The sequence below is a fragment of the Pipistrellus hanaki genome (assembly GCF_964339955.1).
Source record: "Pipistrellus hanaki genome assembly, chromosome: 1".
Lineage (NCBI taxonomy): Eukaryota > Metazoa > Chordata > Mammalia > Chiroptera > Vespertilionidae > Pipistrellus > Pipistrellus hanaki.
Window position 1 is genome coordinate 22308542 of NC_140503.1, and position 23373 is coordinate 22331914.

General features: G+C 40.9%; 1 protein-coding gene across 8 annotated transcripts in view; it reads left to right on the top strand.

Moving 5' to 3' along the window:
* Positions 1-23373, top strand: part of NUMB (NUMB endocytic adaptor protein) — a 119056-nt gene that overhangs the window by 38311 nt on the left and 57372 nt on the right. For 5 of the 8 annotated variants that reach the window (XM_084892823.1, XM_084892827.1, XM_084892826.1 and 2 more), the window contains exon 3: positions 11091-11175. The exons of the other annotated variants lie outside the window; for them this stretch is intronic. The gene's annotated coding sequence lies outside the window, so the exon portion shown is untranslated. The remainder of the gene's footprint in view (positions 1-11090; positions 11176-23373) is intronic. 8 annotated transcript variants of the gene reach the window in all.

A 23373-nucleotide genomic window follows, 5' to 3' on the forward strand; every position in this document is an offset into this window, starting at 1 on the left:
GAAACTCCTTTTTGTAACAAAAATAAGTCTTAGTGAATTTCTTTCAATTTTAAGTAAAGATGAATGAGTTTCTATTTTTCCTGGAATTTATATTATATCTGGAATTTTCTATATTTCTTTTTAACAATGAGTGCAGTATGGTAAAGTGAATATCGGCTTATTTTATAACAATGTGAAAATTGGTCACAACACATTGCTTTTTTTTAATGTAATTTATTCTATTGAGTGTGTTCTATAGTTACCTCAATTAGTGATCTGGTTTGTAAGCTTTACATTTTATTCTTCTGTGATTTGTCAACATTCTTGGAATTTTCTGGAAAACAAATCCAATAGATAACGTTGTTTCAACTATTTAAATTTTTTTTTTTATTTGAATCACTTTCTTAATAAGGGATATTAATCTTGCCCCTGCAGGAACTTTTGATCTGATGTGAAATACATTAGCTGGCTGAATGTATATCTGTCAAGTTTTTTATTTGATATTTGATTTATAAATGATTAAAATAGTAAAACTGAGTTGTCAGACTCACAATAGACAGTAGTGATTTTTTAAAGAAATAACTTAATAATGTGTATCATTTATTCTAATGAACTTCTATCAGATTTTCTTTCTGCTGTAATTCAATCATTAACATTTTAAAGTTATTTATGACTTAAAAAAAATTTTTTTTCTCACGGGAAGTCATAGTTTACAAGGGAGAGGTTTTCCAGAATTTTAGTTTTAGTGGTAAGGTTTCTTCTACCTGTGTTTCCCCGAAAATAAGACCTAGCGCATGGAAAGATAAGACATCCCCTGAAAATAAGACCTAGCACAACTTTGGGAGAAAAAAATTAATATAAGACACTGTCTTATTTTCGGGGAAACGGTATTAGAATTCTTAACAAAACATCTGATAGATTGTGTGTCCTTTATTACCTTTAAAAAGAAAAAGCATAATCTCAGTGATTAGAAGTTGGCTGAGTACTTATCATAGTCCCAACAAAATCTTTATGGGTTGCTAGATACTGACGGCCTTAAAAACTCTAAACTTCATCATATAGAACACATTTTGAATTCGAATCTTTATTTTTTATTTGTTTTTTCTTCTCTCAGAATTTTCTGGTAGTAGTTAGTTAAGATGCAGGGATTTCCTTGTAGAGATCAGGCAGCCTGTTCGTCCCTTAGGAGAGTTATTCAGTCTTTTTTTAATTTGTGGTATGTGCTTACCAGGCAGAGTAGCCACTGTATTCTAGTAAGAAAACCTATTGCCAAACACCCACTAGAGCAGAAAACTGACCTACTTAATGCTGACAAGTTAAAAAAAAAGTCTGTGGAATTGTACCAGCATTGGATCATCTTCTCTTATGGTGGATAGGGTGTTGATAGAAAAGAGGATAAGAAAGGATAGTGAACTGCTGCAGGGGAGTAGCACAGTAAAAGAATATTTAAATGACTGAATGATTTTATTAAAAACTTCATTTGGTAAAACTTGAAGGCCTCTACAATGCAGCAGTTCTCAAATCACTTTAAACTTAAAAAAAAAAAAAAAAAAAAGAAATTCCTAGGGCTAGGGCTTTCATACTAATAATCTAGAAAAGCCCTCTAGTTAAGGTTGTTAGCCATTGTTTCATGAATAATTGTGTGTGTTTTTTTGCAGGATCTGGTAAATTTATTAAAATTCTTTTTCAGTTCATTATTTTGTCAGAATAGTACATTTTAGAATTTATAGATTTTGAAACAAAAGTAGAATATTTATTTATAGAAGTGACTGTGGGCCTTAATTTTATCAAAACTCATTGTTACCATTGTTATCCAACCTAATTTCACTATTCTCAGAAACATTAGCATCTAAATATTAGAGCTGTGCTATCCAATACAGAAACCACTAGCTATATGTGGCTATTTAAATTAATTAAAAAAACCAAAAACCCTAGTTCCTCTATCAAATTAACCACATTTCAAGTGCTTACTAGCCAAATGTAGCTAGTGGCTACAGAGATTGAACATTTTCATCATTGCAAAAAGTGCTTTTGGATAAGATTGTTCTCAAGGCTGCCTTGTTCTAGCATGCTTTACTTGGCACTGTTATCATTTTGGGCTGAATAAATTTTCTGTTGTGGAAGCTTTCTATGATGGTTAGCAGTATTCCTGGCCTTCCTACTCACTAGATACCAGTAGTGTTCACCCAGTTTGATAACCAAAAATGTCTTCAGATATTGCTATGTGACAACTGAGAAGCAAAGTCAACCTTATTTGATACCCCTTATCTACCTACATATATTAGCTCTGTATCAGATAGTATCTGTTTCATAAAAAGCTTATGGCTTAAAGTAAATCACATAATAGCTCATGATTATCTGGATTGGCAGTTTGGCTTGGGCTATATTGATCTCTGTGATCTGACAGTGATTTGGCTGGGGCCAGATGGTATAGAATAACCTCACTCATATGTTTATTGGTTAGCAGGCTTTTGGCCAGCATAGGGGTAAGGGACTCTATTTTCTACCCGGCCTTTCCAGCAGACAGATTCATTCAACTGAAAGTTCTAAGAGTATCAAGAAAAGATAAATTCATCTAGTCTCTGCTGACATTTCTAATGCCCTATTGGCCAAAGCAAGTCACATGACTAAACCCTCATTCAAGAGCCAGAGAAATATTCTTACTAAGGAGGAGTAGCAAAGTTACATTGTAAAGGAGTGTGACTAAGGAATGGGAGGAAGTATGACCATATTGAACATTGATGACTGCTATTTTCTGGATAATACAAGTACCTTAATAGCCCTTTCATTCCTTTCATCATTTCCCTTTTATCTTCTTTTCACTTTGTTGTAATTTTTTTTCATTTTAGTTATTGAGTTTTAGTCGCATATTTCCTCTTTCTAGTATTCTTGATTCTTTCTTATGTTACCATGCTTTCATATGAGATTATTTTCTTCATAGATAATTCCTAATTTTTTAGTGTGAATCTACTTGTAGTTTTTCGTCTGAAAGCATTTTTAAATTTTGTCTTTATTTTTTAAGGATATATTTATTGGACATAGAATTCTAGGTTGGTATATATTTTCTTTCATCATCCCATTGTCTTCTGATTCAATTTTTTTTGTTAGAGAAGCAGTGCCTTTAATTTTCATCAACTTTCAGTAATGCTTCTCTGTGATTTTCTTTGTATTTTGAGATGCTTAAGTTCCATAGACCCTCTGAATCTGTAGCTTGGTGTCTTGTCAAGATATTAATTATGCCCTACTCTTTCACTTTCTTCTGGGATTCTGGATATCTGAACGTTAGATCTTTTTCTGCATCCAATATGTTTTATGTAGTTTTCTGTATTTTCCATCCACTCCCCCTGCACTTTATCTGGATAATTTCTGTTTACTAGTTCATTTAGTGTCCAATCTGCTGTTATAAGGATCTGTTTAATAATTTCATATTATGTATTTTGAAAATTCTAGAATCTTCTTCTTCTTCTTTTTTTTTTTTTTATAGATTCCAGTTCCCTGGTGAAATTCTTATTTTGTCATCTATTTTCCTAAACATATCAATCACATATTAAAGTCTGTGTCTGATCATTACAATATCTGGATCCCCTTTTGGTCTTTTTCTGTTGTATGCTTTGGTCCTTGACTTTTAGTCATTTTGTCCTGTCTCATAACATTCCTGGTGATTAAAAAAAGAAAATTCAATGTCAGACATTGTGTATAAGAAGTTATAGCGGGTCTTGACGATGACATTGTTTTCTAGAGAGGATTTAGTTTTCTTCTGGTGGTAGTGAAAAGTAGGAGCAGATGACCTTGATCCAGTACAGGCTTGAGATGACTTGAGTCTTTGTTTTAGATTTCTTAAGGGCTGATTTAAATCCAGTTTCCCCTTACTCCAAGAGTGTTGTCTTTCAGAGGTATCAAATGGAATCCTGGGGTGTTTGCCAGGGCCTCTCTTCTTGGCATGCCCTGAACTGTAATTTTTCTTTTTCTAGCACTGTGAGGCTACCAAAAGTTCTGCTTACCTTTTTGCTTCAAAATAGGCACTTTGGCCTTGCAGCCCCATGCAGGTTAGGATTCAGTAAATATCCTGAAGGGAAGAGCAGTACAGAATGTCCAGGCTCACTTTTCTGTGGTTGCCTTTTCTCTGGAATCTTAGCCCCTCAAATCCTCGCTAAATCCTGAACTCTAATCTCTGTCTCTGCAGTCCTGTGAGATTGCCAAAAACTCTAGCTGCAGCTAGTTGCCTCAGAAGGAAAGAGTAATGGAGACTGTCAGATTTAACTCTGCATTTCCTTTTTCTCTGGTATTTTAGCTTCTCGCATGCTGGTTGCTTTCTTTGTTAATTTAGTCTTTAAAATCCAGTTTTCATAGTTAAGGAAGCAGGAGAATTGGTCTGATATAATCTACTCTGTGATAACCTATAATGGCTGTCTTTACTTTTTGTAAAAAATATATTTTTATTGACTTCTGAGAGGAAGGGAGAGACATGAGAGATAATCATTGGTAGGCTGCTACCTGCCTGCTCCCTACACATGGCTGCCTGAGCCCCAGGCCTCACAGCCGCCAGGGCTCATGGCTGCCCGAATCCATGGCTGCTGTGAGTCCCGGGCTTCACAGCTGCTGGGGCTAATGCCTGCGTGAGCCCCAGGCCTCGCAGCCGCTGGGGCTCACAGCTGCCTGAACCCATGGCTGCCCTGAGCATTGGGCCTGCAGCCACTGGGGCTTCCTGGGCCTGGAGCTGCCTGAGCCCATGGCTGCCATGAGCCCAGCACCACGCAGCACCAGCTCCCCGGCCTCTATTCACTCCTGGGCCACCTGAGCCGCCGTGCCAGCTCGGGCAGGCCCACTGCCTCTGTCTCCGTCTCTGCTCTGGGCCTCAGCTGCGTGGCAACCTCCTCTTGTCCAGTCGTGACCCGTTACGGAGTCCCAGTCTAATTTGCATATTACTTTTTTATATAGAGGTATATCTATATTCTAGAGGCCTGGTGCATGAATTCATGCATGGATGGAGTACTGCTGGCCGGCCAGGTGGAGGGGACACAGGAGGTTGGCCAGCGGCCCCACCCCTGCTCAGGATGGGGGCAGCTGATTGAGGGCAGGGCCAGCTGGGGGAGGAGCCATGGGTGGTTGGCAGGCTGGCCCCTCCTCTTGTTAAGGGGACAATTTGCATATAAACCTTTTGTTATCTATCTATCTATCTATCTATCTATCTATCTATCTATATATATATAAAAGGCTAAGCAACCAGTGTATCTGAAACAACCGAACAGATTACCAAACAGGCTGTGTGGGGTGACCAGGCTGACTGGGGGGTTAGTGAGGGACAACCAAACAACTCAACAGCAGGCTGCATGGGGTGACGAGGCTGGCAGGGGGGTTAGTGAGGTGCGACCAACGACTGAGCAGCAAGCTGTGTGGGGCAACCAGGTCAGCAGGGAGGTTAGTGAGTGGTGACCAAACAACTGAACAACAGGCTGTGTGGAGTGAATAGTTGGGGGCGACTAGGCCAGCAGGGGCAGTTAGGGGCAACCAGGCTGGCAGGGGGGCCAGTTGGGGGCAACTATGCCAGCAGGAGGGGTAGATGGGGGTGACCAGGCTAGCAGGGGGGCAGTTAGGAGCCATCAGACAGGCAGGTGAACAGTTAGGATCCAGTGGTCCCGGATTGTGAGAAGGATGTCCCAGATTGGAGAGGGTGCAGGCTGGGCTGAGGAGAACCCCCTGCCCTTGTGCATGAATTTCATGCACCAGGCCTCTACCATAGGATATAAAAGCCTAAGCAACCAGTTGATTGAGCAAATGGTTGACTGGTCGCTATGATGTGCACTGACCACCAGTGGGCAGACGCTGAACACAGGAGCTACCTCTGGTGATCAGTGCACCCCACAACGAGAGCACCGCTCAGCCCGAAGCCGGGCTCAGGCTGGCAAGCACAGTGGCAGTGGCGCGAGCCTCTCCTGCCTTCACAGCAGGCTGCCGAGCTGCAGAGGCAGGCAGCAGGCACAGTGCGGCTGGAACGAGTGGGAGCTGTGCGGTGCCTGGCCTGGGCTTGGGTTCCTTCCTGGCGCCTGCCGCTTTGCACCCTACTACCAGGCCAGATCTGCGGGGATTGAGCTGAAACTAGCAGTCTGACATCCCCTGAGGAGTCCCAGATTGTGAGAGGGTGCAGACCAGGCTGAGGGTCCCCACCAGTACATTAAGCTGTGCTGTTTATAATGCAGTAGCTAAGGTGATCCTTTAAAAATATAAATCTCATAATTCCTCTGCTCAGAACCCTCCAGTGGCATTACCTTACTACCATGTTTCCCTGAAAATAAGACATCCTCCGAAAATAAGACCTACTTACAGGTTTCCTTCTGAGTGAAATATAAGGCCCCCCCCCCCCCGAAAATAAGCCCCCCCTAGGCTAAACATGAGAGATTTGGTCCACTGATTCTAAAAGAAATGGAGTCACAAGAAATTCACCAGGAAATTCAGGAATTGGATTGTTACGATGATGTTCCAGAAGATGATGACATGATTGTCATTGAATAAATGAGTAAATTCTTGATACTGTAGGATTCACAGTTTGTCTGGTTTGTGTTGACAACTACCGTACTACCGTACTGTATACAAGAAATAAATTTTCCAGGCCCGGAGCAGCGGCTGACAGGCTGGGAGCGGCCTGGCCCGGAGCGGCCGGGACCGGAGCAACCGGGCCCAGAGCAGCCGGGTCGGGTGCGGCCAGGTCCGGAGCAGCAGCAGCCAATTCCAGAGCAACTAGGTCGGGAGCGGCAGTGACCAGACCCGGAGCAGCTGGTTGTGGAACGAACCAGAGCAACAGAGGCCAGGCCCGGAGCAGCCAGGCCCGAAACAGCTCGCTCCTCGCCTGTACCTGCCCACGGCTGCCTCTCAGACATGGCTGGAAACTTTTGCGGGAACTTGAGGGTCTGCTGAATCAAGTGATGAAGGCTTAGATCTGGATGTGTTGAGTTAGTATAGCGCTGGGGTGTAGATCTGTGAGTGCCTTGGGTGGGGCCTGGATGAGGCTGGTTGACCTATTTGAAAATGTCTTTTGTGTGAAGTGTATCATTGGGCATGTGGAGGTATTATTGATATGAGAAAATGCTAAGTAACAGATTTACTATCTGAAAAGGGATTTACTATCGGGAAAAGGGAGGGAGGAAGAGACTGAACATAAACTGTGCACCTATGGATGAGGACAATGGGGGATGGGGAGGGGGCAGAGGGTGGGGTGGGAACCTGGTGGAGGGGGGAAGAAATGAGGAACCTTTGTAATAATATGAACAATAAAGATTGATTTAAAAAAAAAAATAAAAAAATAAAAATAAAAGAGATTAGATTAGAAACTAAAAAAAAAAAAAAAAGAAATAAATTTTCTTTATTTTCATTTAACAATAAATGTGTACCGTATTCTTCTTCATGGAAAAATAAGACATCCCCTGAAAATAAGACCTAGCGCATCTTTGGGAGCAAAAATTAATATAAGACACTGTCTTATTTTCGGGGAAACAGGGTAGGAATAGAAACCACAGTACTTGCAATATCCCATGAAACCTTATGAAGCACTTGGCTTTCTTTCTGACCTCCATCCTACCCTTTCTTCAACAAGGATGCTGTTGCCACAGTTGTAAAAAGGCTGTCCTCCTCCCCCCGATTGCATTGTCTTTGCTCTTTTGTCAAAGATCAGGTAACTGTATTTATGTGGGGCTTTAATTTTAGAATGAGTTAATACCCACAAGATAACTTGCTAGAATTTTGAATGGAATTGTATTGAATCTGTAGATTAAATAGGGAAGAATTGATATCTCGGCAATAGCAAGTCTTCCTATCTATGAACATGAAATATCTCTCCATTTACTTAGTTCATCTTTGACTTTGTCTTCGAGTTTTATAGTTTCTCATATAGATCTTGTACATATTTTGTTAGATTTGCCCTAAATTATACCCAAGTATTTAATTTCTTGGGTGCTAATGTAAATGTTTTTAATTTCAAGTTCCACTTGTTCATTGCTGGTGTATAGGAAAGTAATTGACTTTTCTACATTAACCTTATATCCTGCAACCTTGTTATAATTGCTTATTAGTTCCAGGAGCTGTTTGTTTGTTTGTTTTAGTAATTCTTTTGATTTTCTACATATAAAACCGTATAATATTTGTGAACAAAGACAGTTCTGTTTCTTAATTCCCAATCTGTATATCTTTTATTTTATTTTATTTTAATTTTTTAAAAAATATATTTTATTCATTTTTCACAGAGAGGAAGTGAGGGATAGAGAATTAGAAACATCGATGAGAGAGAAACATCGATCAGCTGCCTCTTGCACACCCCCCACTGGGGATGTGCCTGCAACCAAGGCACATGCCCTTGATCAGAATCGAACCTGGGATCTTTGAGTCCGCAGGCTGATGCTCTATCCACTGAGCCAAACCAGTTTCGGTTTATTTATTTTCTTGTCTTATTCCATTAGCTAGGAATGGTGAGGCCCTGACCGGTGGTTAGAATATCAGCCTGCATACCAAAGGATCTCAGGTTTGATTCCCAGTCAAGAGCATGTACCTGGGTTGCAGGTTTGATCCCTAGCCCCTGTTAGGAAGAGTGCAGGAGGCAACCAGTCTTTGTGACTCTTAATTATTGGACTGGGTGATATTAATAAAAACTCACCTTGATAATAGTATTGATGAGCCAATTAACATTTATCCTATAGAATTTTTTGTAAAATATTTCTATTTTTTCATTTTCAAAAAAGATTTTTATAATACATTTCTAAAATCATCACCTTCAAAGAAACACCTAATCTTATTACAAATAGGTATATTACTGGTAAATGCAGGCACTGGTAGAAATGTGATTATTTCTTTTTAAATTATTGGATTGAGATTCTAAAGACAGCATTAGTGACTGTTTAAGTTGTTTTGACTAGTAAAATGTCAGGTATGAGAGACATAATCACTCTTCAGTGATGATGATATTCCTACCATATTTGGATGACATGTCTGTTTCTTTCTGTTTTTCTCTCATAAAAAGTGCTTCCACCAATGCTGGGAATTGCTTTTTCCTGTTTGTGTCTCTTGAATACTGTTGGTCTTTAAAAGGATATGTGTGGAATGGGTTTGTGGGAGTTGTTGTTGAACAAACAACAATGTCTTATCTGTTTGTCTCTTTCTATACGAGCATACAATATTTATATTCCAAGATCCAGTAGTTTACCTCTAGGCCAGTGGTCAGCAAACTGCAGCTCACAAGCCACATGCAGCTCTTTGGCCCCTTGAGTGTGGCTCTTCCACAAAATACCACGTGCGGGCACGCACGTACAGTGTGATTGAATCTTTGTGACCCATGCGCAGAAGTCGGTTTTTGGCTCTCAAAAGAAATTTCAATTGTTGTACTGTTGATATTTGGCTCTGTTAACTAATGAGTTTGCCAACCATTGCTCTAAGCATTTGACTTTTATCTAGGGCAGTGTTCGGCAAACTGCGGCTCTCGAGTCACATGTGTCTCTCAAGCTGCTGTTTGCCGCTCTGTTGACTAATGAGTTTGCTGACCACTGCCTTAGGGAAAAACACTTAAAAAACAATTTAATAGTGTATTAATGTTGCAAGCCGCTGTTTGCTGACCACAGATCTTGGGGAATTATTTGTTATGAATTAGAGGAGATTGTGGTTCTTCATTGGTGCGTGGATCTTTTATTTATTTATTTATTTATTTATTTATTTATTTATTTACAGAGAGAAAGGGAGACAGAGAGTTAGAAACATCGATGAGAGAGAAACATCGATCAGCTGCCTCTTGCACATCTCCCACTGGGGATGTGCCTGCAACCAATGCACATGCCCTTGACTGGAATCGAACCTGGGACCCTTCAGTCCGCAGACCGACGCTCTATCCACTGAGCCAAACCGGTTTTGGCTAGTGTGTGGATCTTATAGTTTGCTACAGTGACTTGCAGTAGTCATCTTTGTTATCTATAATAAAAAAACATAATATACTAATTAGACCTGATGTCCTTCTGGACAAAGTCGGGGTTGCAAGAGAAGCCCAGATCCCAGGTGCCAGAGGGAAGCTGGTGCCAGCAGCTAGGGGAAGGAAAACCCACGCTTGCATGAAATTTGTGCATTGGGCCTCTAGTCCTTCCTGTATAATAAAGGGTTGATATGCAAATTAGCCATCACACCATCACAAGATGGCTACACCCACAGCAGAGGTGAGGTTCCCATAACACAAGATGGCTGCACCCACAGTGGAGGTGGGGGTGCCCATAAAACAAGATGGCTGCACCCACAGTGGAAGTGGGGTTCCCGTAACACAAGATGGCTGCGCCCAGAGCAGAAACGGGGTTCCCATAACAAGTGATCAGCATGGAGGCTGCGTGGAGCTGGGCCAGGGCAGGGGACTTGAGGCTTCTGACCCTCCCTCCATCCCCCCACCCCCGTCCAGAGGAGCTTGACAGGGGACCTCAAGGTTCGCCCTCTGTCCCAGTGCTGGGTCAGGGGACCTCAGGCCACACCCTTCGCCCCGGGCTGAGGGACCGGAGGCCGCGCTTCCCCACCCCAGCGCTGGCCCTGGCGACCTCAGGCCATGCCCCCCACCCGGTGGGGCTTGATGGGGAACCTTAGGGAGCACTCCTCACCAGGGTGCTGGGCCAGGGGACCTCAGGCCACACCCTTCACCCCAGGCTGGTGGTCCTGAGGCTGCACCCTCCCTCCCAGCGGGACTTGACGGGGGACCTAAGGCTGTGCCCCCCCCCCCCCCCCCCCGGCCCGGTAGATCTCAGATTTCAAAGCATGCGTGGGTGGGTGAAGACTTAACTCTGGTTCCTGTGGTGAGCCCCAGACTCTGACAGGAGGAAGATTTTCATATACATTTTACTAATTTTCTTTCATCTCTGACACTTCTATTATAGAGAAAGGGCAAATAGCAATATTAAAATATTTCCTGTAATTTGCTTTTAATGTGCATGAATTTTGTTCACCGGGCCACTAGTATTATAATAAAGTCCTGTTTTCTGGGGAAATTTGAGAACCTCCTCTTTTAATTTCGTTTCCTGTATTTTATTTAGTTACCATATTAGTATAATGTAGCAATAATTATGTTACAACAATTTTGTGAGATTTGTATTATTCTCATTTTACAGATGAGGAAACTGAGGCTTGGTGAAGTTACGAAACTTGTCCAAAGTCACACAGCTTGTAAAGGGCACAACCAAGATTCAGAGACAGGTCTGTCCAACTTCAAACTCTTAATCATGAATCTTTTAAATAACTGTGAAATATCAACCTATGATAAGTTTTATTGATACTAATATTGCTTAATTATTATTTAACTTTTACTGATACATTTTTATTGGTGAGTTTATCCATAATAATTTTATATATTTTAAATATAGTATAACATAATAATTGACATAGTAATTAAGGGTCTGAAACTCTGCATTTGAGTTTGGGCATGAGTCCCTAAATTTCTCCACTTACTTGTGTGACATTAGGAAAATTAACAAAATTTTCTATACCTCAGTTTTCCTATCTGTAAAATGAAGATAGCAGTCTTATACATCTGATAGGTTTGCTGTTAACATTAAATGATTTAATATGTAGAAAGCACTTTTAATAGTGCCTGGAACCCAGTATTATCAGCTAGCAACTATTAAATATGATCATTATTTCTAATTCTGTGTAGGAAATTTGGGGCATCTTTAAATGAAGATTTTTTTTTTTTTTTTTTTTTTTTTTTTTTTTTTTTTTTTCCCCAGTGAAAATATAATTCAAGACCTTAAAGGAGGAAATAACCTTTTATTTTCTCACCCTGGATCCTCTCTTCCAGCACGTAGCACAATGCTTTGTTGGACACAGGGTTATATTTCATTAACAATTAACACATTAAGTGCCAAGTTTTGTCTTCCTTTCCATTTCAGTCACCGGTGACTGACATGACGCTTAACGTGTTATGGGAAGGGTGTAGGTATAATGGATCACAATACAGGCTATGACATATTCATATTGTGACCAATATTTTAGCTTCATGTGAAAAGAGGTTAATACCTATGTTAATTAAGATCATTTTGGATACCTAGAACCTATTGCTTCCTGCCAGTTGGAGAATTTCTTGGATGGATGCTTAGTCATCTGATGATGTTCAAGAAGGAGTTTAACCAATGAAACAAAAAAATAATTGTAAAATATAAGCCACTGTGAAAGAAATGAGAAGAGTAACACAATAAAGAATTACAGAAAGTGGGTTTTAAACAGAAAGTGGTAAAAGGAGCCCTCATCAATGAGATGACATTTAGGTTGAGACTTGAAATATGAGTGAGATTCATAAGTTCTTGAAGGGTCTGAGAAAAAAGCATTTCAGAGAGAGGAAAACAGCAGGCACAGAGTGGGAAAGAGCTTGCAGTTAAATGAAAAGATCATGGTTGGGGGAGAATGGCACTTCAAAGAAAGAAAGGCAGACTGGGCTTTCCCTTAAATGCTAACATTTATTGAGCATTTGTGGTGTGCTTGGCACCGTTTTAAGCACTTTGTGGGCAATATGAATTATTATGCCATACTGACTTCCTGGATGCTGAGAGTGGTTTAATTTGAAGATGCATTGTTATGTAGTGCCATGATCCGTTTTACATTTGTAAATATTACACTGACTACTTTGTGTACACAGTTGATCAGAGGGAGACAGTGGAGGAAATAGAAATTAATACTAATTGATGGCATAGACTAGTCAAGGTAAGAGACAAAGTTGTCTTGGACCATGGTTCTGATGGTGGCAATGAGCAGTGAGATTTAAGATCTATTTTATAACTCTTCTCTGTTGATGGCTTGTATAAAGGTAGAAGGCTGTGAGGGAAAGGAAGGAGTCAGACAGGAGAGAGTTAAAGAATTGGAGAGATGTGGATAGATAATTTGTGTAGTTATTTGTCAGTAAAGGGGAGCAGAACTGTTTTTAACCTTCTATTTCTATAAATTTTTAAGTGGCATTTCTGTGTGTCTGTCTCTCTTTTTAAAATTCTTGGACCCAGTTATATTTTTATTCTAGTCTGCCTCTCCAGATTCCAGCACCTTTTTCTCATCCCACACTTGACAGATGCTCAGAGGAAGAAAGTAGTGTAAAAAGTAGGCTAGCATTCTTAGCAGTTCTGCCCTTTTTTCATCAAAAAGTTCCTTGCTAAATCAGTCCTCACTAGCTATATCAGAACAAAATCATTTTGTTCTATACATAAAGATTTAATTCTTGAAGTCTGTCTGTATTATACAGGGTTAGGGATGATAGGTATTATGTATTTTTAGCTAAGTCTTAAGAGGTAAAGGTAAGTATAGCTGAATTGCAAATTCTCGTTAATTATTTTCTCAAGTGGTCAACTAAAAGATAAAACTGATTTTGTAACTGAAAGAAAAAGTACTCAGAAGAGATAGCTTTTTAGGGAAATGTTTCTTAAAAATATACAGGTTCTGGTTTTGAAGTCACCTTTGACTGCAGTTTTAAGTAGGTTCTTTCCTAACATTATGAAGCTCTGGTTTTCCATTATTATCTTTAAAGAGTAAATAAAGAAGCCAAATATCAAAACAAAAGAAAGAATATTTTGGATAAGATGAGTGGGAAGATGAAAAGTAGTAAGGCAGAAACCTAAACTTAAAGTCAGATAATAGTTAAGGATCACAGACTACTGTTTAAATCAGGGGCTCTTAAATTTTTGATAGTTACAGGATCCTTTTAAATTCCGATGAAAGTTGAAGTCTGGCTTAGAAAGTGCAGACACATGTACATACAGATTTGTACATAATCTTAGGACATTGCTGAATCTGAAGAACCTATGGGGTGTATGATACCCTGATGAGAACATGTGATCTAAATTGTAATCAAACCTGAGGAGTATGTGGCTGGAGAGCTTCGACATTCAAATTGTGACAATGTTCTCTTCTGAAATACCAATCTTTTGGATATTTCAGACAATTTATTGTTCATCTTAAACCTTTGGTCTGATAGTTGATAAAGCAAAGTGTTTTAGCTATTGAAAAATTACAATACCCTGTTCTTAAAATATTCTAATTCAAAATGCCATAGTTGGCACAGTTTTCAGAAATAAGGTAGCACAGTATTCAAGATACCCTAACCATATGTTGCTTATTAATTTAAAAAAAAAAAAAAAAAAGAAGAAAAGAAAAAGTTGAGCCCTAGCTGGTTTAGCTCAGAGGATAGAGTGTCAGCCTGTGGACCAAAGGATCCTGGGTTCGATTCTGGTCAAGGCACATAACTTAGTTGCAGGCTCCTCCCTGGCCCGGGTCCTGGTTGAGGCTCATGCAGGGGCAAACCAGTTGACCTGTTTCTCTCACATTGATGTTTCTCTCTGTCTTTGCTGCTCCCTTCCACCCTCCCTAAAAATCAATGGAAAAACATCCTCGGGTGAGGATTAACAAAAAAAACAAAAACAAAAAAGTTCAACTGAAATATAAACAAATTTTAAATTTACTGACACCCAGGTTTATACGGAAGAATATTTTTTTTTTGAAAAGTAGGTTTAAAAGAGAAACAACTGTTTGTTCTATCTACCTTTCCATGAATCTGTTTATAAATTAACTTTTATCACAAAACTGACTGAACTTTAAAAATGAATTTTATTAGTCCTGTGTTTATTTCAGCGTTGTTAATGAAGTTGTACTTCGTTGCTATTCATTTGGCTCAGTGCCTAAGTGAAACATCTGAGCCAGTGGTACAAGTTAATAAGTTATAAATTGTTTCCTGTTAGGCAAATTATGCCAGTTAGGAAAATTAATCCAAAATTCTTAGAATTTATTGTTGAGTAGGATTGAGTAGATGACCTACCTCTAAATCCTTTGGCTATGCTGAGAGTCTAGGATTCCTTACATTTTTTCACTAACTTAACCAAATAAAAAGATTTTTTCTTCACTCTAAATCTTGATCAAGTTCCATATCATAAGAAATACTAAAAATCAAAGAGAAAATTCAAATATGAAATACTTTATGCTTGTAGTAAAATATTCTAATTTAACGTAATGTTGATTTTTTTTTCTTTTTAAGCAATACATTTTTTTTTTAAGTCAATACATTCTTTTTTGTGTAACTTCCCCTGTAGAATTCTGGGATATAATGATTAAAAATACAGTGCAGTTGTATACATTCAAATTCAACCATATTTGTTCAGAGAATAGTAAAATAAAAGTCACAGTTTAAAAATAATTTAATTAAATTTAGATCTCTTGCTGTTCTCAATAAGTTTCTGCTATACATTGTTTGTGCCTCCCATAGTTGGAGCATGCCCTGTGGTTCTAGCACTAGTTAGAAAATTTTCTCACAGCATAGATCCTAAACGTAAGCGTGCTACTTCAGCTGTGTTCTGTTGAAAAAAGAACTACCTGGCTGTGTTGCAAGATAGTGTAATACTGTACTTTATGGATGATTTAAGGCATTCCCAATATAATTTTGAATTTATGTGATTTTTGCTTTTATTGCTATCTTTGGGACTTAACCCTGTGAGTAGTCCTGTTAACCTTGTGAGAAGTAGAATGTCTTAACAAGCTAATCTAAGGAAATTTGTGAATTTAATTGTTTTCCCCCAAATATTTTAGATAGTACTCATACTTTTATATTTTAGCCTTTATATTCTTATATTTGGAACCAACTAATACTGTTGTGAAAATTAGAGTAATTTTACCATTTTGGCTCACTCGTTTCTTTTCTTATAGGGAAGCAATCGTCAGGGTGAAGTTTCTTGGGTGGCTCTTTTATATCTACTACTAGAGGCCCGGTGCACGAAATTCATGCATTTGGGGGTGGGGGATGGTGTTCATCAGCCCGGCCTGCAACCCTCTCACAGTCCAGCAGCCCTCAGGGAATACTGATGGTGTAGCCTTATTGGGAGTGGACCTAAGCCATCAGTCAGACATCCTTAGCGTTGCTACGGAGATGGGAGAGGCTTCCGCCACCGCCACTGCGTTTGCCAACCATGAGCCCAGCTCAGACCTTCTGGCTGAGCAGTGCTCCCACTGTGGGACTGTACTGACCACCAGGGTGCAGCTCCTGCATTGAGCATCTGCCTCCCTGCTGGTCAGTGCGTGTCATAGCAACTGGTTGTTCTGCCGTCCAGTTGATTTGCATATTTGCTTTTTATTATATAAGATGTATATCAGTATGTGCTGTAGTTCTTTTCCTTTTTCTGAAATTCTCATCCTACCTGCATGGCTCACTTTTTTACTTCCTTCAATTCTTTGCTCAGATGTTACTTTAATTTAAAAATTTATCCCTGCCTCCAGCACTTCTAATCCCCATCTTAACCTTGTCCATCTTTTTTTGCATAACATTTACCATCTTGTAACCTATCATATAGTTATTGGTGTGCCAGTGTTTCACAACTAGTTCATTGAGTGTAGTTCTATCATGAATGATGATTGATATTTTTGTTTGTATTAATGAGTAAGATGAAAGTGAAACAATGAAGATGTATGTCAGAATTTTACTCATTTCTCAGTTACCTGAGAGACTGCTTAGCTGAATTGGATAATAGTTTTCAAATAATGGAAGAACATATCCTCAAATTTTTTTAAAATATATTTTATTGGTTTTTTACAGAGAGGAGGAGAGAGGGTTAGAGAGCTAGAAACGTCGATGAGAGAGAAACATCGACCAGATGCCTCTTGCACACCCCCTACTGAGGATGTGCCCACAACCAATGTACATGCCCTTGACCGGAATCGAACCCGGGAACCTCAGTCCGCAGACCGATGCTCTACCACTGAGCCAGACCGGTTTCGGCCATATCCTCAAATTTTTTGTGCTATTCATTATGTAATGGTTATTAACACCACACACTTTTAAGTTTAATCTGCATTATTAACATTTGCGGCATTAGTTTATTAGAGCTAGACAATCACAAAACAGTAAATCAAGCAGTGATTGGTAGTTTTGCCAAGTTCCGTTAAATAAATACTTCAACCATGGCTAATTTTAAGCCTTAACATGAAGTTGCTGAACATGATTTTGTGAAAAGATGTACACTAGCCCAGCATTATGTAGTATTTCTACCACATATATACAAAAATCATAAAATAATCCCAGGAGCATAGTTAATCCTATCTAATAAAAGAGTAACATGCAAATTGACCATCTCTCAACACACAAGATGGCCGCACCCATGTGATCAAATATGGCCACCACAAGATGGCCAGCAGGGAAGGGTAATTGTGGGCAATCAGGCAAGCAGGGGAGGGTAGTTGGGAGAGACCAGGCCTGCAAGAGAAGGCAGTTGAGGGGACCAGGCCTGCCATATATTTAAAAAATATATGATTTTGTGAAAAACATATGATTTTATATAAAAAATTATATATTTTTAAAATCTTTATTCTAGGATATTTTTTCACTTATTTTTTTTAGAGTAAAAGGGAGGGGAGGAGAAATATTGACATGAGAGAGACATATCGATTGTGTGCCTCCCTCATGTGCCTCGGCCACTATCGGGGATTGAACCTGCAACTGAAGTGTGTGCCCTTGAGTGGGAATTGAACCCGTGACCCTCTGTCTGTCGGCTGACATTTTCACCACTGAGAAAAAGGCCTTTAATGGATGTTGGTGGGGACCAGGCCTGCAAGGGAGGGCAGTCGGGGGAGACCAGGCCTGCAAGGGAAGGCAGTTGGGGGGGGACCAGGCCTGCAAGGAAGGGCAGTTGGGGGTAAGGGGACAGGCCTTCAGGGAAGGGCAGTTGAGGTGGACCAGGCCTACAGCAGAGGGCAGTTGCGGGGGACTGGGCCTGCAGGGGAGGGCAGTTAGGAGTGACCGGGCCGGCAGGGGAGGGCAGTTGGGGGGGACTAGCCCACCAGGGGAAGGCAGTTGGAGGCGACCAGGCTGGCAGGGGACAGAAGTTAGGGGTGGAGGCGACCAGGCTGGCAGGGGACAGAAGTTAGGGGTGGAGGCGACCAGGCTGGCAGGGGACAGAAGTTAGGGGTGATTAGGCTGGCAAGGGAGGGCAGTTTGGGGTTACTGGGTTAGCAGGGGAGGGCAGTTAGAGGCAAGCAGACTGGCAGGGGAGCAGTTAGGCATCGATTAGGCTGGCAGAGGAATGGTTAGGGGGTGATTAGGCTGGCAGGCAGAAGTGGTTAGAGGCAATCATGCAGGTGAGCTGTTGGGAGCCAGCAATCCTGGATTGTGAGAGGGATGGTCCTTCTCACAGGGTGGAGAGGATGCAGGCTGCGCTGAGGGAAACACCCCCACCTCCCCATGAATTTCATGCACCGGGCCTCTAGTAGTAAAATAGGAAGTGATAAAGTTTTTAGTGTTTATTACTTTTGTTTTAGAATAACATAAGTTTATATTATTTAAGTTGCTTTTTAAAAATATCTTTTTATTGATTTCAGAGAGGAAAGGAGGAGAGAGAGAGAGAGAGAGAGAGAGAGAGAGAGACAGACAGGCATCAGTGATGAGAGAGAATCATTGAATGGCTGCCTCCTGCACCCCTGCTACTGGAGATTGAGTCCACAACCTGAGCATGTGCCCTTTACCAGAATTGAACACAGAACCCTTCAGTCCACAGGCTGATGCTTTATCCACTGAGCCAAACGAGTTAAAAGCTGTGTTTAACATCCAGTTTGCAAACATGTTGAAAATTTAACAGTTGGATGTTATCACCCGGCACACCACTACTAGTATAAATAACTTGCCTACTTATTTTCTTTCTCCTTCATAGAGGTATGGGTTTTGTTTTGTATTATTTACTGCTGCAAAGCATCATAGACAATAAGTACTTGTTGAAAAATTTTAATTAAAATATTTGCAATCTTTTATATGTAATTTAAAATAATTAATGTAAGCAAATGCCAATACTACGTGCTGAGTAAAATATAAATCTTGCCTTCAAAGAGATGTAAACCTTTTTTCCTTCATTTTTAAATATGAAGTTTTGATCATAACAATAGTATAAAAATCCTTATTTCTCTGAAACATGCTGCTCTGAAAAGAATAGAAAGGCTTTCAAATTTGCCTAGCTGAGAGAAAGATATATGTTCCCTTTTTTTATAAAAAGGAAAAGATAAAGCATATATGCATAGAAAAAGACAAACACACACACACAATTCTGAAGGCTATTTCTGTTTAGTGGGATTACAAGTTATTTGGACTTTTCTGTTTCTCCTGTTCTTTACAAGTAACATCTATTATTTCTGTGATAAAAATTACTTCAAAATCAGCTTAATTGTGATACCAAAATATGGTATCTTAGTTGAAAGAGGAGGAAAGTGAACTATTACAAGTAGAAAATACACTGAAAAAGAGAAGTGAAAAAGCCACAGCATATTTCAAAGGCCTGATTTTCATAGGATTATTTGGGGAAGTATTGGTAGAAGAGGCTGGAAAAAGGTTTAAGTTATAGAAGCTCCCTAATGCCAGAATCACAAATTACACTTTAGGATTTTCAACAGATTTGGAACACAATGGACGATGAATTTTAGGAATATTAATCTGGCATAACTATGTAGGAAGATTAGAGGAAACAGGGCTTAGAGTCTAGAGTTGTTGCAGAAGATGGATGAATTGATTTTTTCTACCAAGGCAATTAGGAACAGAAAGTGGTAGCTGAATGCCAGAGATACTGATACTCCCATCCAGTAGCACCAGTTGTTGACTGGGTATGGATGAATTATGGAAAAATGTCAGAGATGAATCTTTAAGTTTGCTTTTGTCATTTGAAAGTCTTGATGGATATAAAGGTGTTATGTAGAAATAGGAAAGTCTGGAAGAAGAGCTTGCTTAAAAGAAAAGATAAATTTGATTTAAAGATATGAGTTGGAATTGGAAGTACAGAACTAGAATCCATGAAAAAACCAAGGCTAAATATGAACTCTATGGGATATATATATATAGAAAGAGAGAAGGGGAGAATTTATGCTTATAATTAATTTAATCTTAACCTAATTTTTAAAATCTCAGTTTAGTGTGTGAAGTCAAAGAAGGAAAGACACAATTTATGTTGAGTTGCAAACATAATATTGACAGGGATATTTTTAGTTTGTTAATATGGTGAATTACATTTATTTTTGAATGTTAATTGCATTTCTTAGAAAAACTCCATGTGGTCATGATTTATTATCCTTTTTATGTATTGTTTGGTTTGGTTTGATTTGATTTGTTAAAATTTTGTTTAGAATTTTTGCATGTATGTTCACGAGAGATAATTGATCTGTAGCTTACTTTTTAAATAATGTCTTTGTTTGGTTTTGGTATCAGGGTCATGTTAGTTTGAAAGAATAATTTGAGAAATATTCCTTCCTCTTCAGTTTTTTGGGAAGATTTTTGTAGAATTGATATGATTTCTGAGCTTATTTAGCCTGGGAGTTGTCTTTGTAAAAAGATTTTAAACTATAAATTCAGTTTCATTAGGGACTATTCAGGTTATCTATTGCTTCTCTTTTTTTTAATTGCATTTATTGTTGATAATAGTACAGAGGTTCCCCTTGCAAGGAATTTATCTATTTTATCTGAGTTGTTGAATTTTAAACTTGTTTATAGTATTCCCTTATTCTTTCTAATATTTGTAGACTCAGTAATAATGATGCTTCTCTCATTCTTGATATTTGGCCATTTATCTTTTCCTTACCTGATTAGTCTGGATACAGGTTTATCCGTTTTATTAATCTTCTCAAAGAACCAGCTTTTGATTTCCTTTTCTCAATGTTTCTGTTTTCCTACTTTACACTTTCTGCTCTAATCTACTCTTTCCTTTTTTCCTTCTCACTTTGCATTACTTGGTCCCTTTAGTGTCTATAGATGGAAGCTGAAGTCAGTGATTTAGGGAAGATCTTTTTTTCTCTCTAGGCATTTAGTGAAGGGTTTCTTAAGAGTGGCACTATTGACATTGTGATCTGGAGAACTTTTTATTGTGAGGGGCTGTCCTATATATTATAGGCTATTTAGTAGTATCCTTGACCGCTACCCACTAGATACCGATTGCATCCCTTTTAGGTACAACCACGTTTGTCTCCAGATATTGTCAATGTCCCCTGATGGCCACGATTGCCCATAGCCAAGAACCACTGGTTTCATGCAAATTTAGTGCTATAAATTTGTATCATTTCACAAATTTTGATATATTGTGTTTTCATTCTGTTCAAAATACTTTCTAAATTCCCTTTGTTTTCTATTTTCACCCATGAGCTATTTTGAAATGTATTATTTAGTTTCCACATATTTGTTGATTTAACTTCATTGTGGTTAGAGTTCAAACTTTGTATGACTTAAATCCTTTTGTTTTATTTATTATATATTTTTTAAAATCCTTACCCTAGGATATTTTTTTCACTTATTTTTTTAGAGAGGGTAAAAGTGGGGGTGGGAGAAATATCAACATGAGAGAGACACATCTTCAACAGCACGAAGGAAAAAAAAAAGATTTTCTTTCGTGCCATTGAAGCAGCATTTTACTGATAACTTTTTGGTTTCCCATTTGTCTTTCGTTCAGTTGATGTGGCACCTATTTTCCTTCCTTTAAAATCTTCTCCATTGCTTATAAATGATGGGAAATTGTTTGCTGAGCAACGTTTAATCTTTCTGAAAGTTGTTTTTTGAGTTTAACACACAGCTTCGTCCAATAATGCTTGTAATTGTTTTTTGTTTTTTGTTGTTTGTTTTTTTTACCAACTTTATTTATTTATTTATTTATTTTTTAAAATCAATCTTTATTGTTCATATTGTTACAAAGGTTCCTAATTTCTTCCCCCCTCCACCAGGTTCCCACCCCACCCTCCGCCCCCTCCCCATCCCCCATTGTCCTCATCCATAGGTGCAGTTTATGTTCAGTCTCTTCCTTCCTCCCTTTCCCCGATAGTAAATCCCTTTTCAGATAGTAAATCAGTTACTTAGCATTTTCTCATATCAATAATACCTCCACATGCCCAATGATACATTTCACACAAAAGACATTTCCAAATAGGTCAACCAGCCTCATCCAGGCCCCACCCAAGGCACTCACAGATCTACACCCCAGCCCTATACTAACTCAACACATCCAGATCTAAGCCTTCATCACTTGATTCAGCAGACCCTCAAGTTCCCCCAAAAGTTTCCAGCCATGTCTGAGAGGCAGCCGTGGGGCAGGGGCAGGCGAGGAGCGAGCTGTTCCGGGCCTGGCTGCTCCGGGTCTGGCCTCTGTTGCTCTGGTTCGTTCCACAACCAGCTGCTCCGGGTCTGGTTACTGCCGCTCCTGACCTAGTTGCTCCGGGCCTGGACACTCCCAGCCTGGCAGCCGCTGCTCCGGGCCTGGCCGCACCCGACCCGGCTGCTCCGGGCCTGACCGCTCCCATCCTGGCAACCGCTGCTTTGGGCCTGGCCGCACCAGACCTGGCTGCTTCGGGCCTGGCTGCTCCCAGCCTGCAGCCGCTTCTCCGGGCCTGGCCGCACCAGACCCGGCTGCTCCAGACCTGGCCGCTCCCAGCCTGGCAGCTGCTGCTCCGGGCCTGGGCGCACCCGACCCGGCTGCTCCGGGCCTGGCCGCACCAGACCCGGCTGCTCCAGACCTGGCCGCTCCCAGCCTGGCAGCTGCTGCTCCGGGCCTGGCCGCACCTGGCCTGGCCGCACCTGACCCGGCTGCTCCGGGCCTGGCCGCTCCCAGCCTGGCAACCGCTGCTTTGGGCCTGGCCGCACCAGACCTGGCTGCTTCGGGCCTGGCTGCTCCCAGCCTGCAGCCGCTTCTCCGGGCCTGGCCGCACCAGACCCGGCTGCTCCAGACCTGGCCGCTCCCAGCCTGGCAGCTGCTGCTCCGGGCCTGGGCGCACCCGACCCGGCTGCTCCGGGCCTGGCCGCACCAGACCCGGCTGCTCCAGACCTGGCCGCTCCCAGCCTGGCAGCTGCTGCTCCGGGCCTGGCCGCACCTGACCCGGCTGCTCCGGGCCTGGCCTCTCCCAGCCTGGCAGCTGCTGCTCCGGGCCTGGCCGCACCAGACCCGGCTGCTCTGGGCCCGGCTGCCCCGGGCCCGGCTGCTCCGAGTCTGGCCGCTCCCAGCCTGGATGCTCCAGGCTTGGCTACTGCTGTTCTGGACCTGGCTGCTCTGGGCCGGGCTGCTCTGGGCCCAGCTTCTCCGGGCCCAGCTACTCCGGGTCTGGGTGTTCCTGGACTGGCCCCCCCGGGCTTGGCTGCCTCCGCCTCAGGCCTGGCTGCCACTGCCCCAGGTCTGGCTGCTCCAGTGCTGGCCGTTGTTGCTCTAGTTCTGGCTGCTGCTGCTCTGGGGCCTGGCCATTGCTGCTCCTGGCCCGGTTGCCACTGCTTTGTGCCTGGGTACTCTAGGCCTGGCCGCCGCTGTTCCAACATTCTGTCCTTTTTTTATTCTTCCCTTTTTTAAAAAACGCATTTATGTTGCAATGTTGGCTGGTGAGTTGAGTTCTGACTTAGTCTTTGATTTTTCAAGATCTTCTTTGTATTCTTTCTTAAGT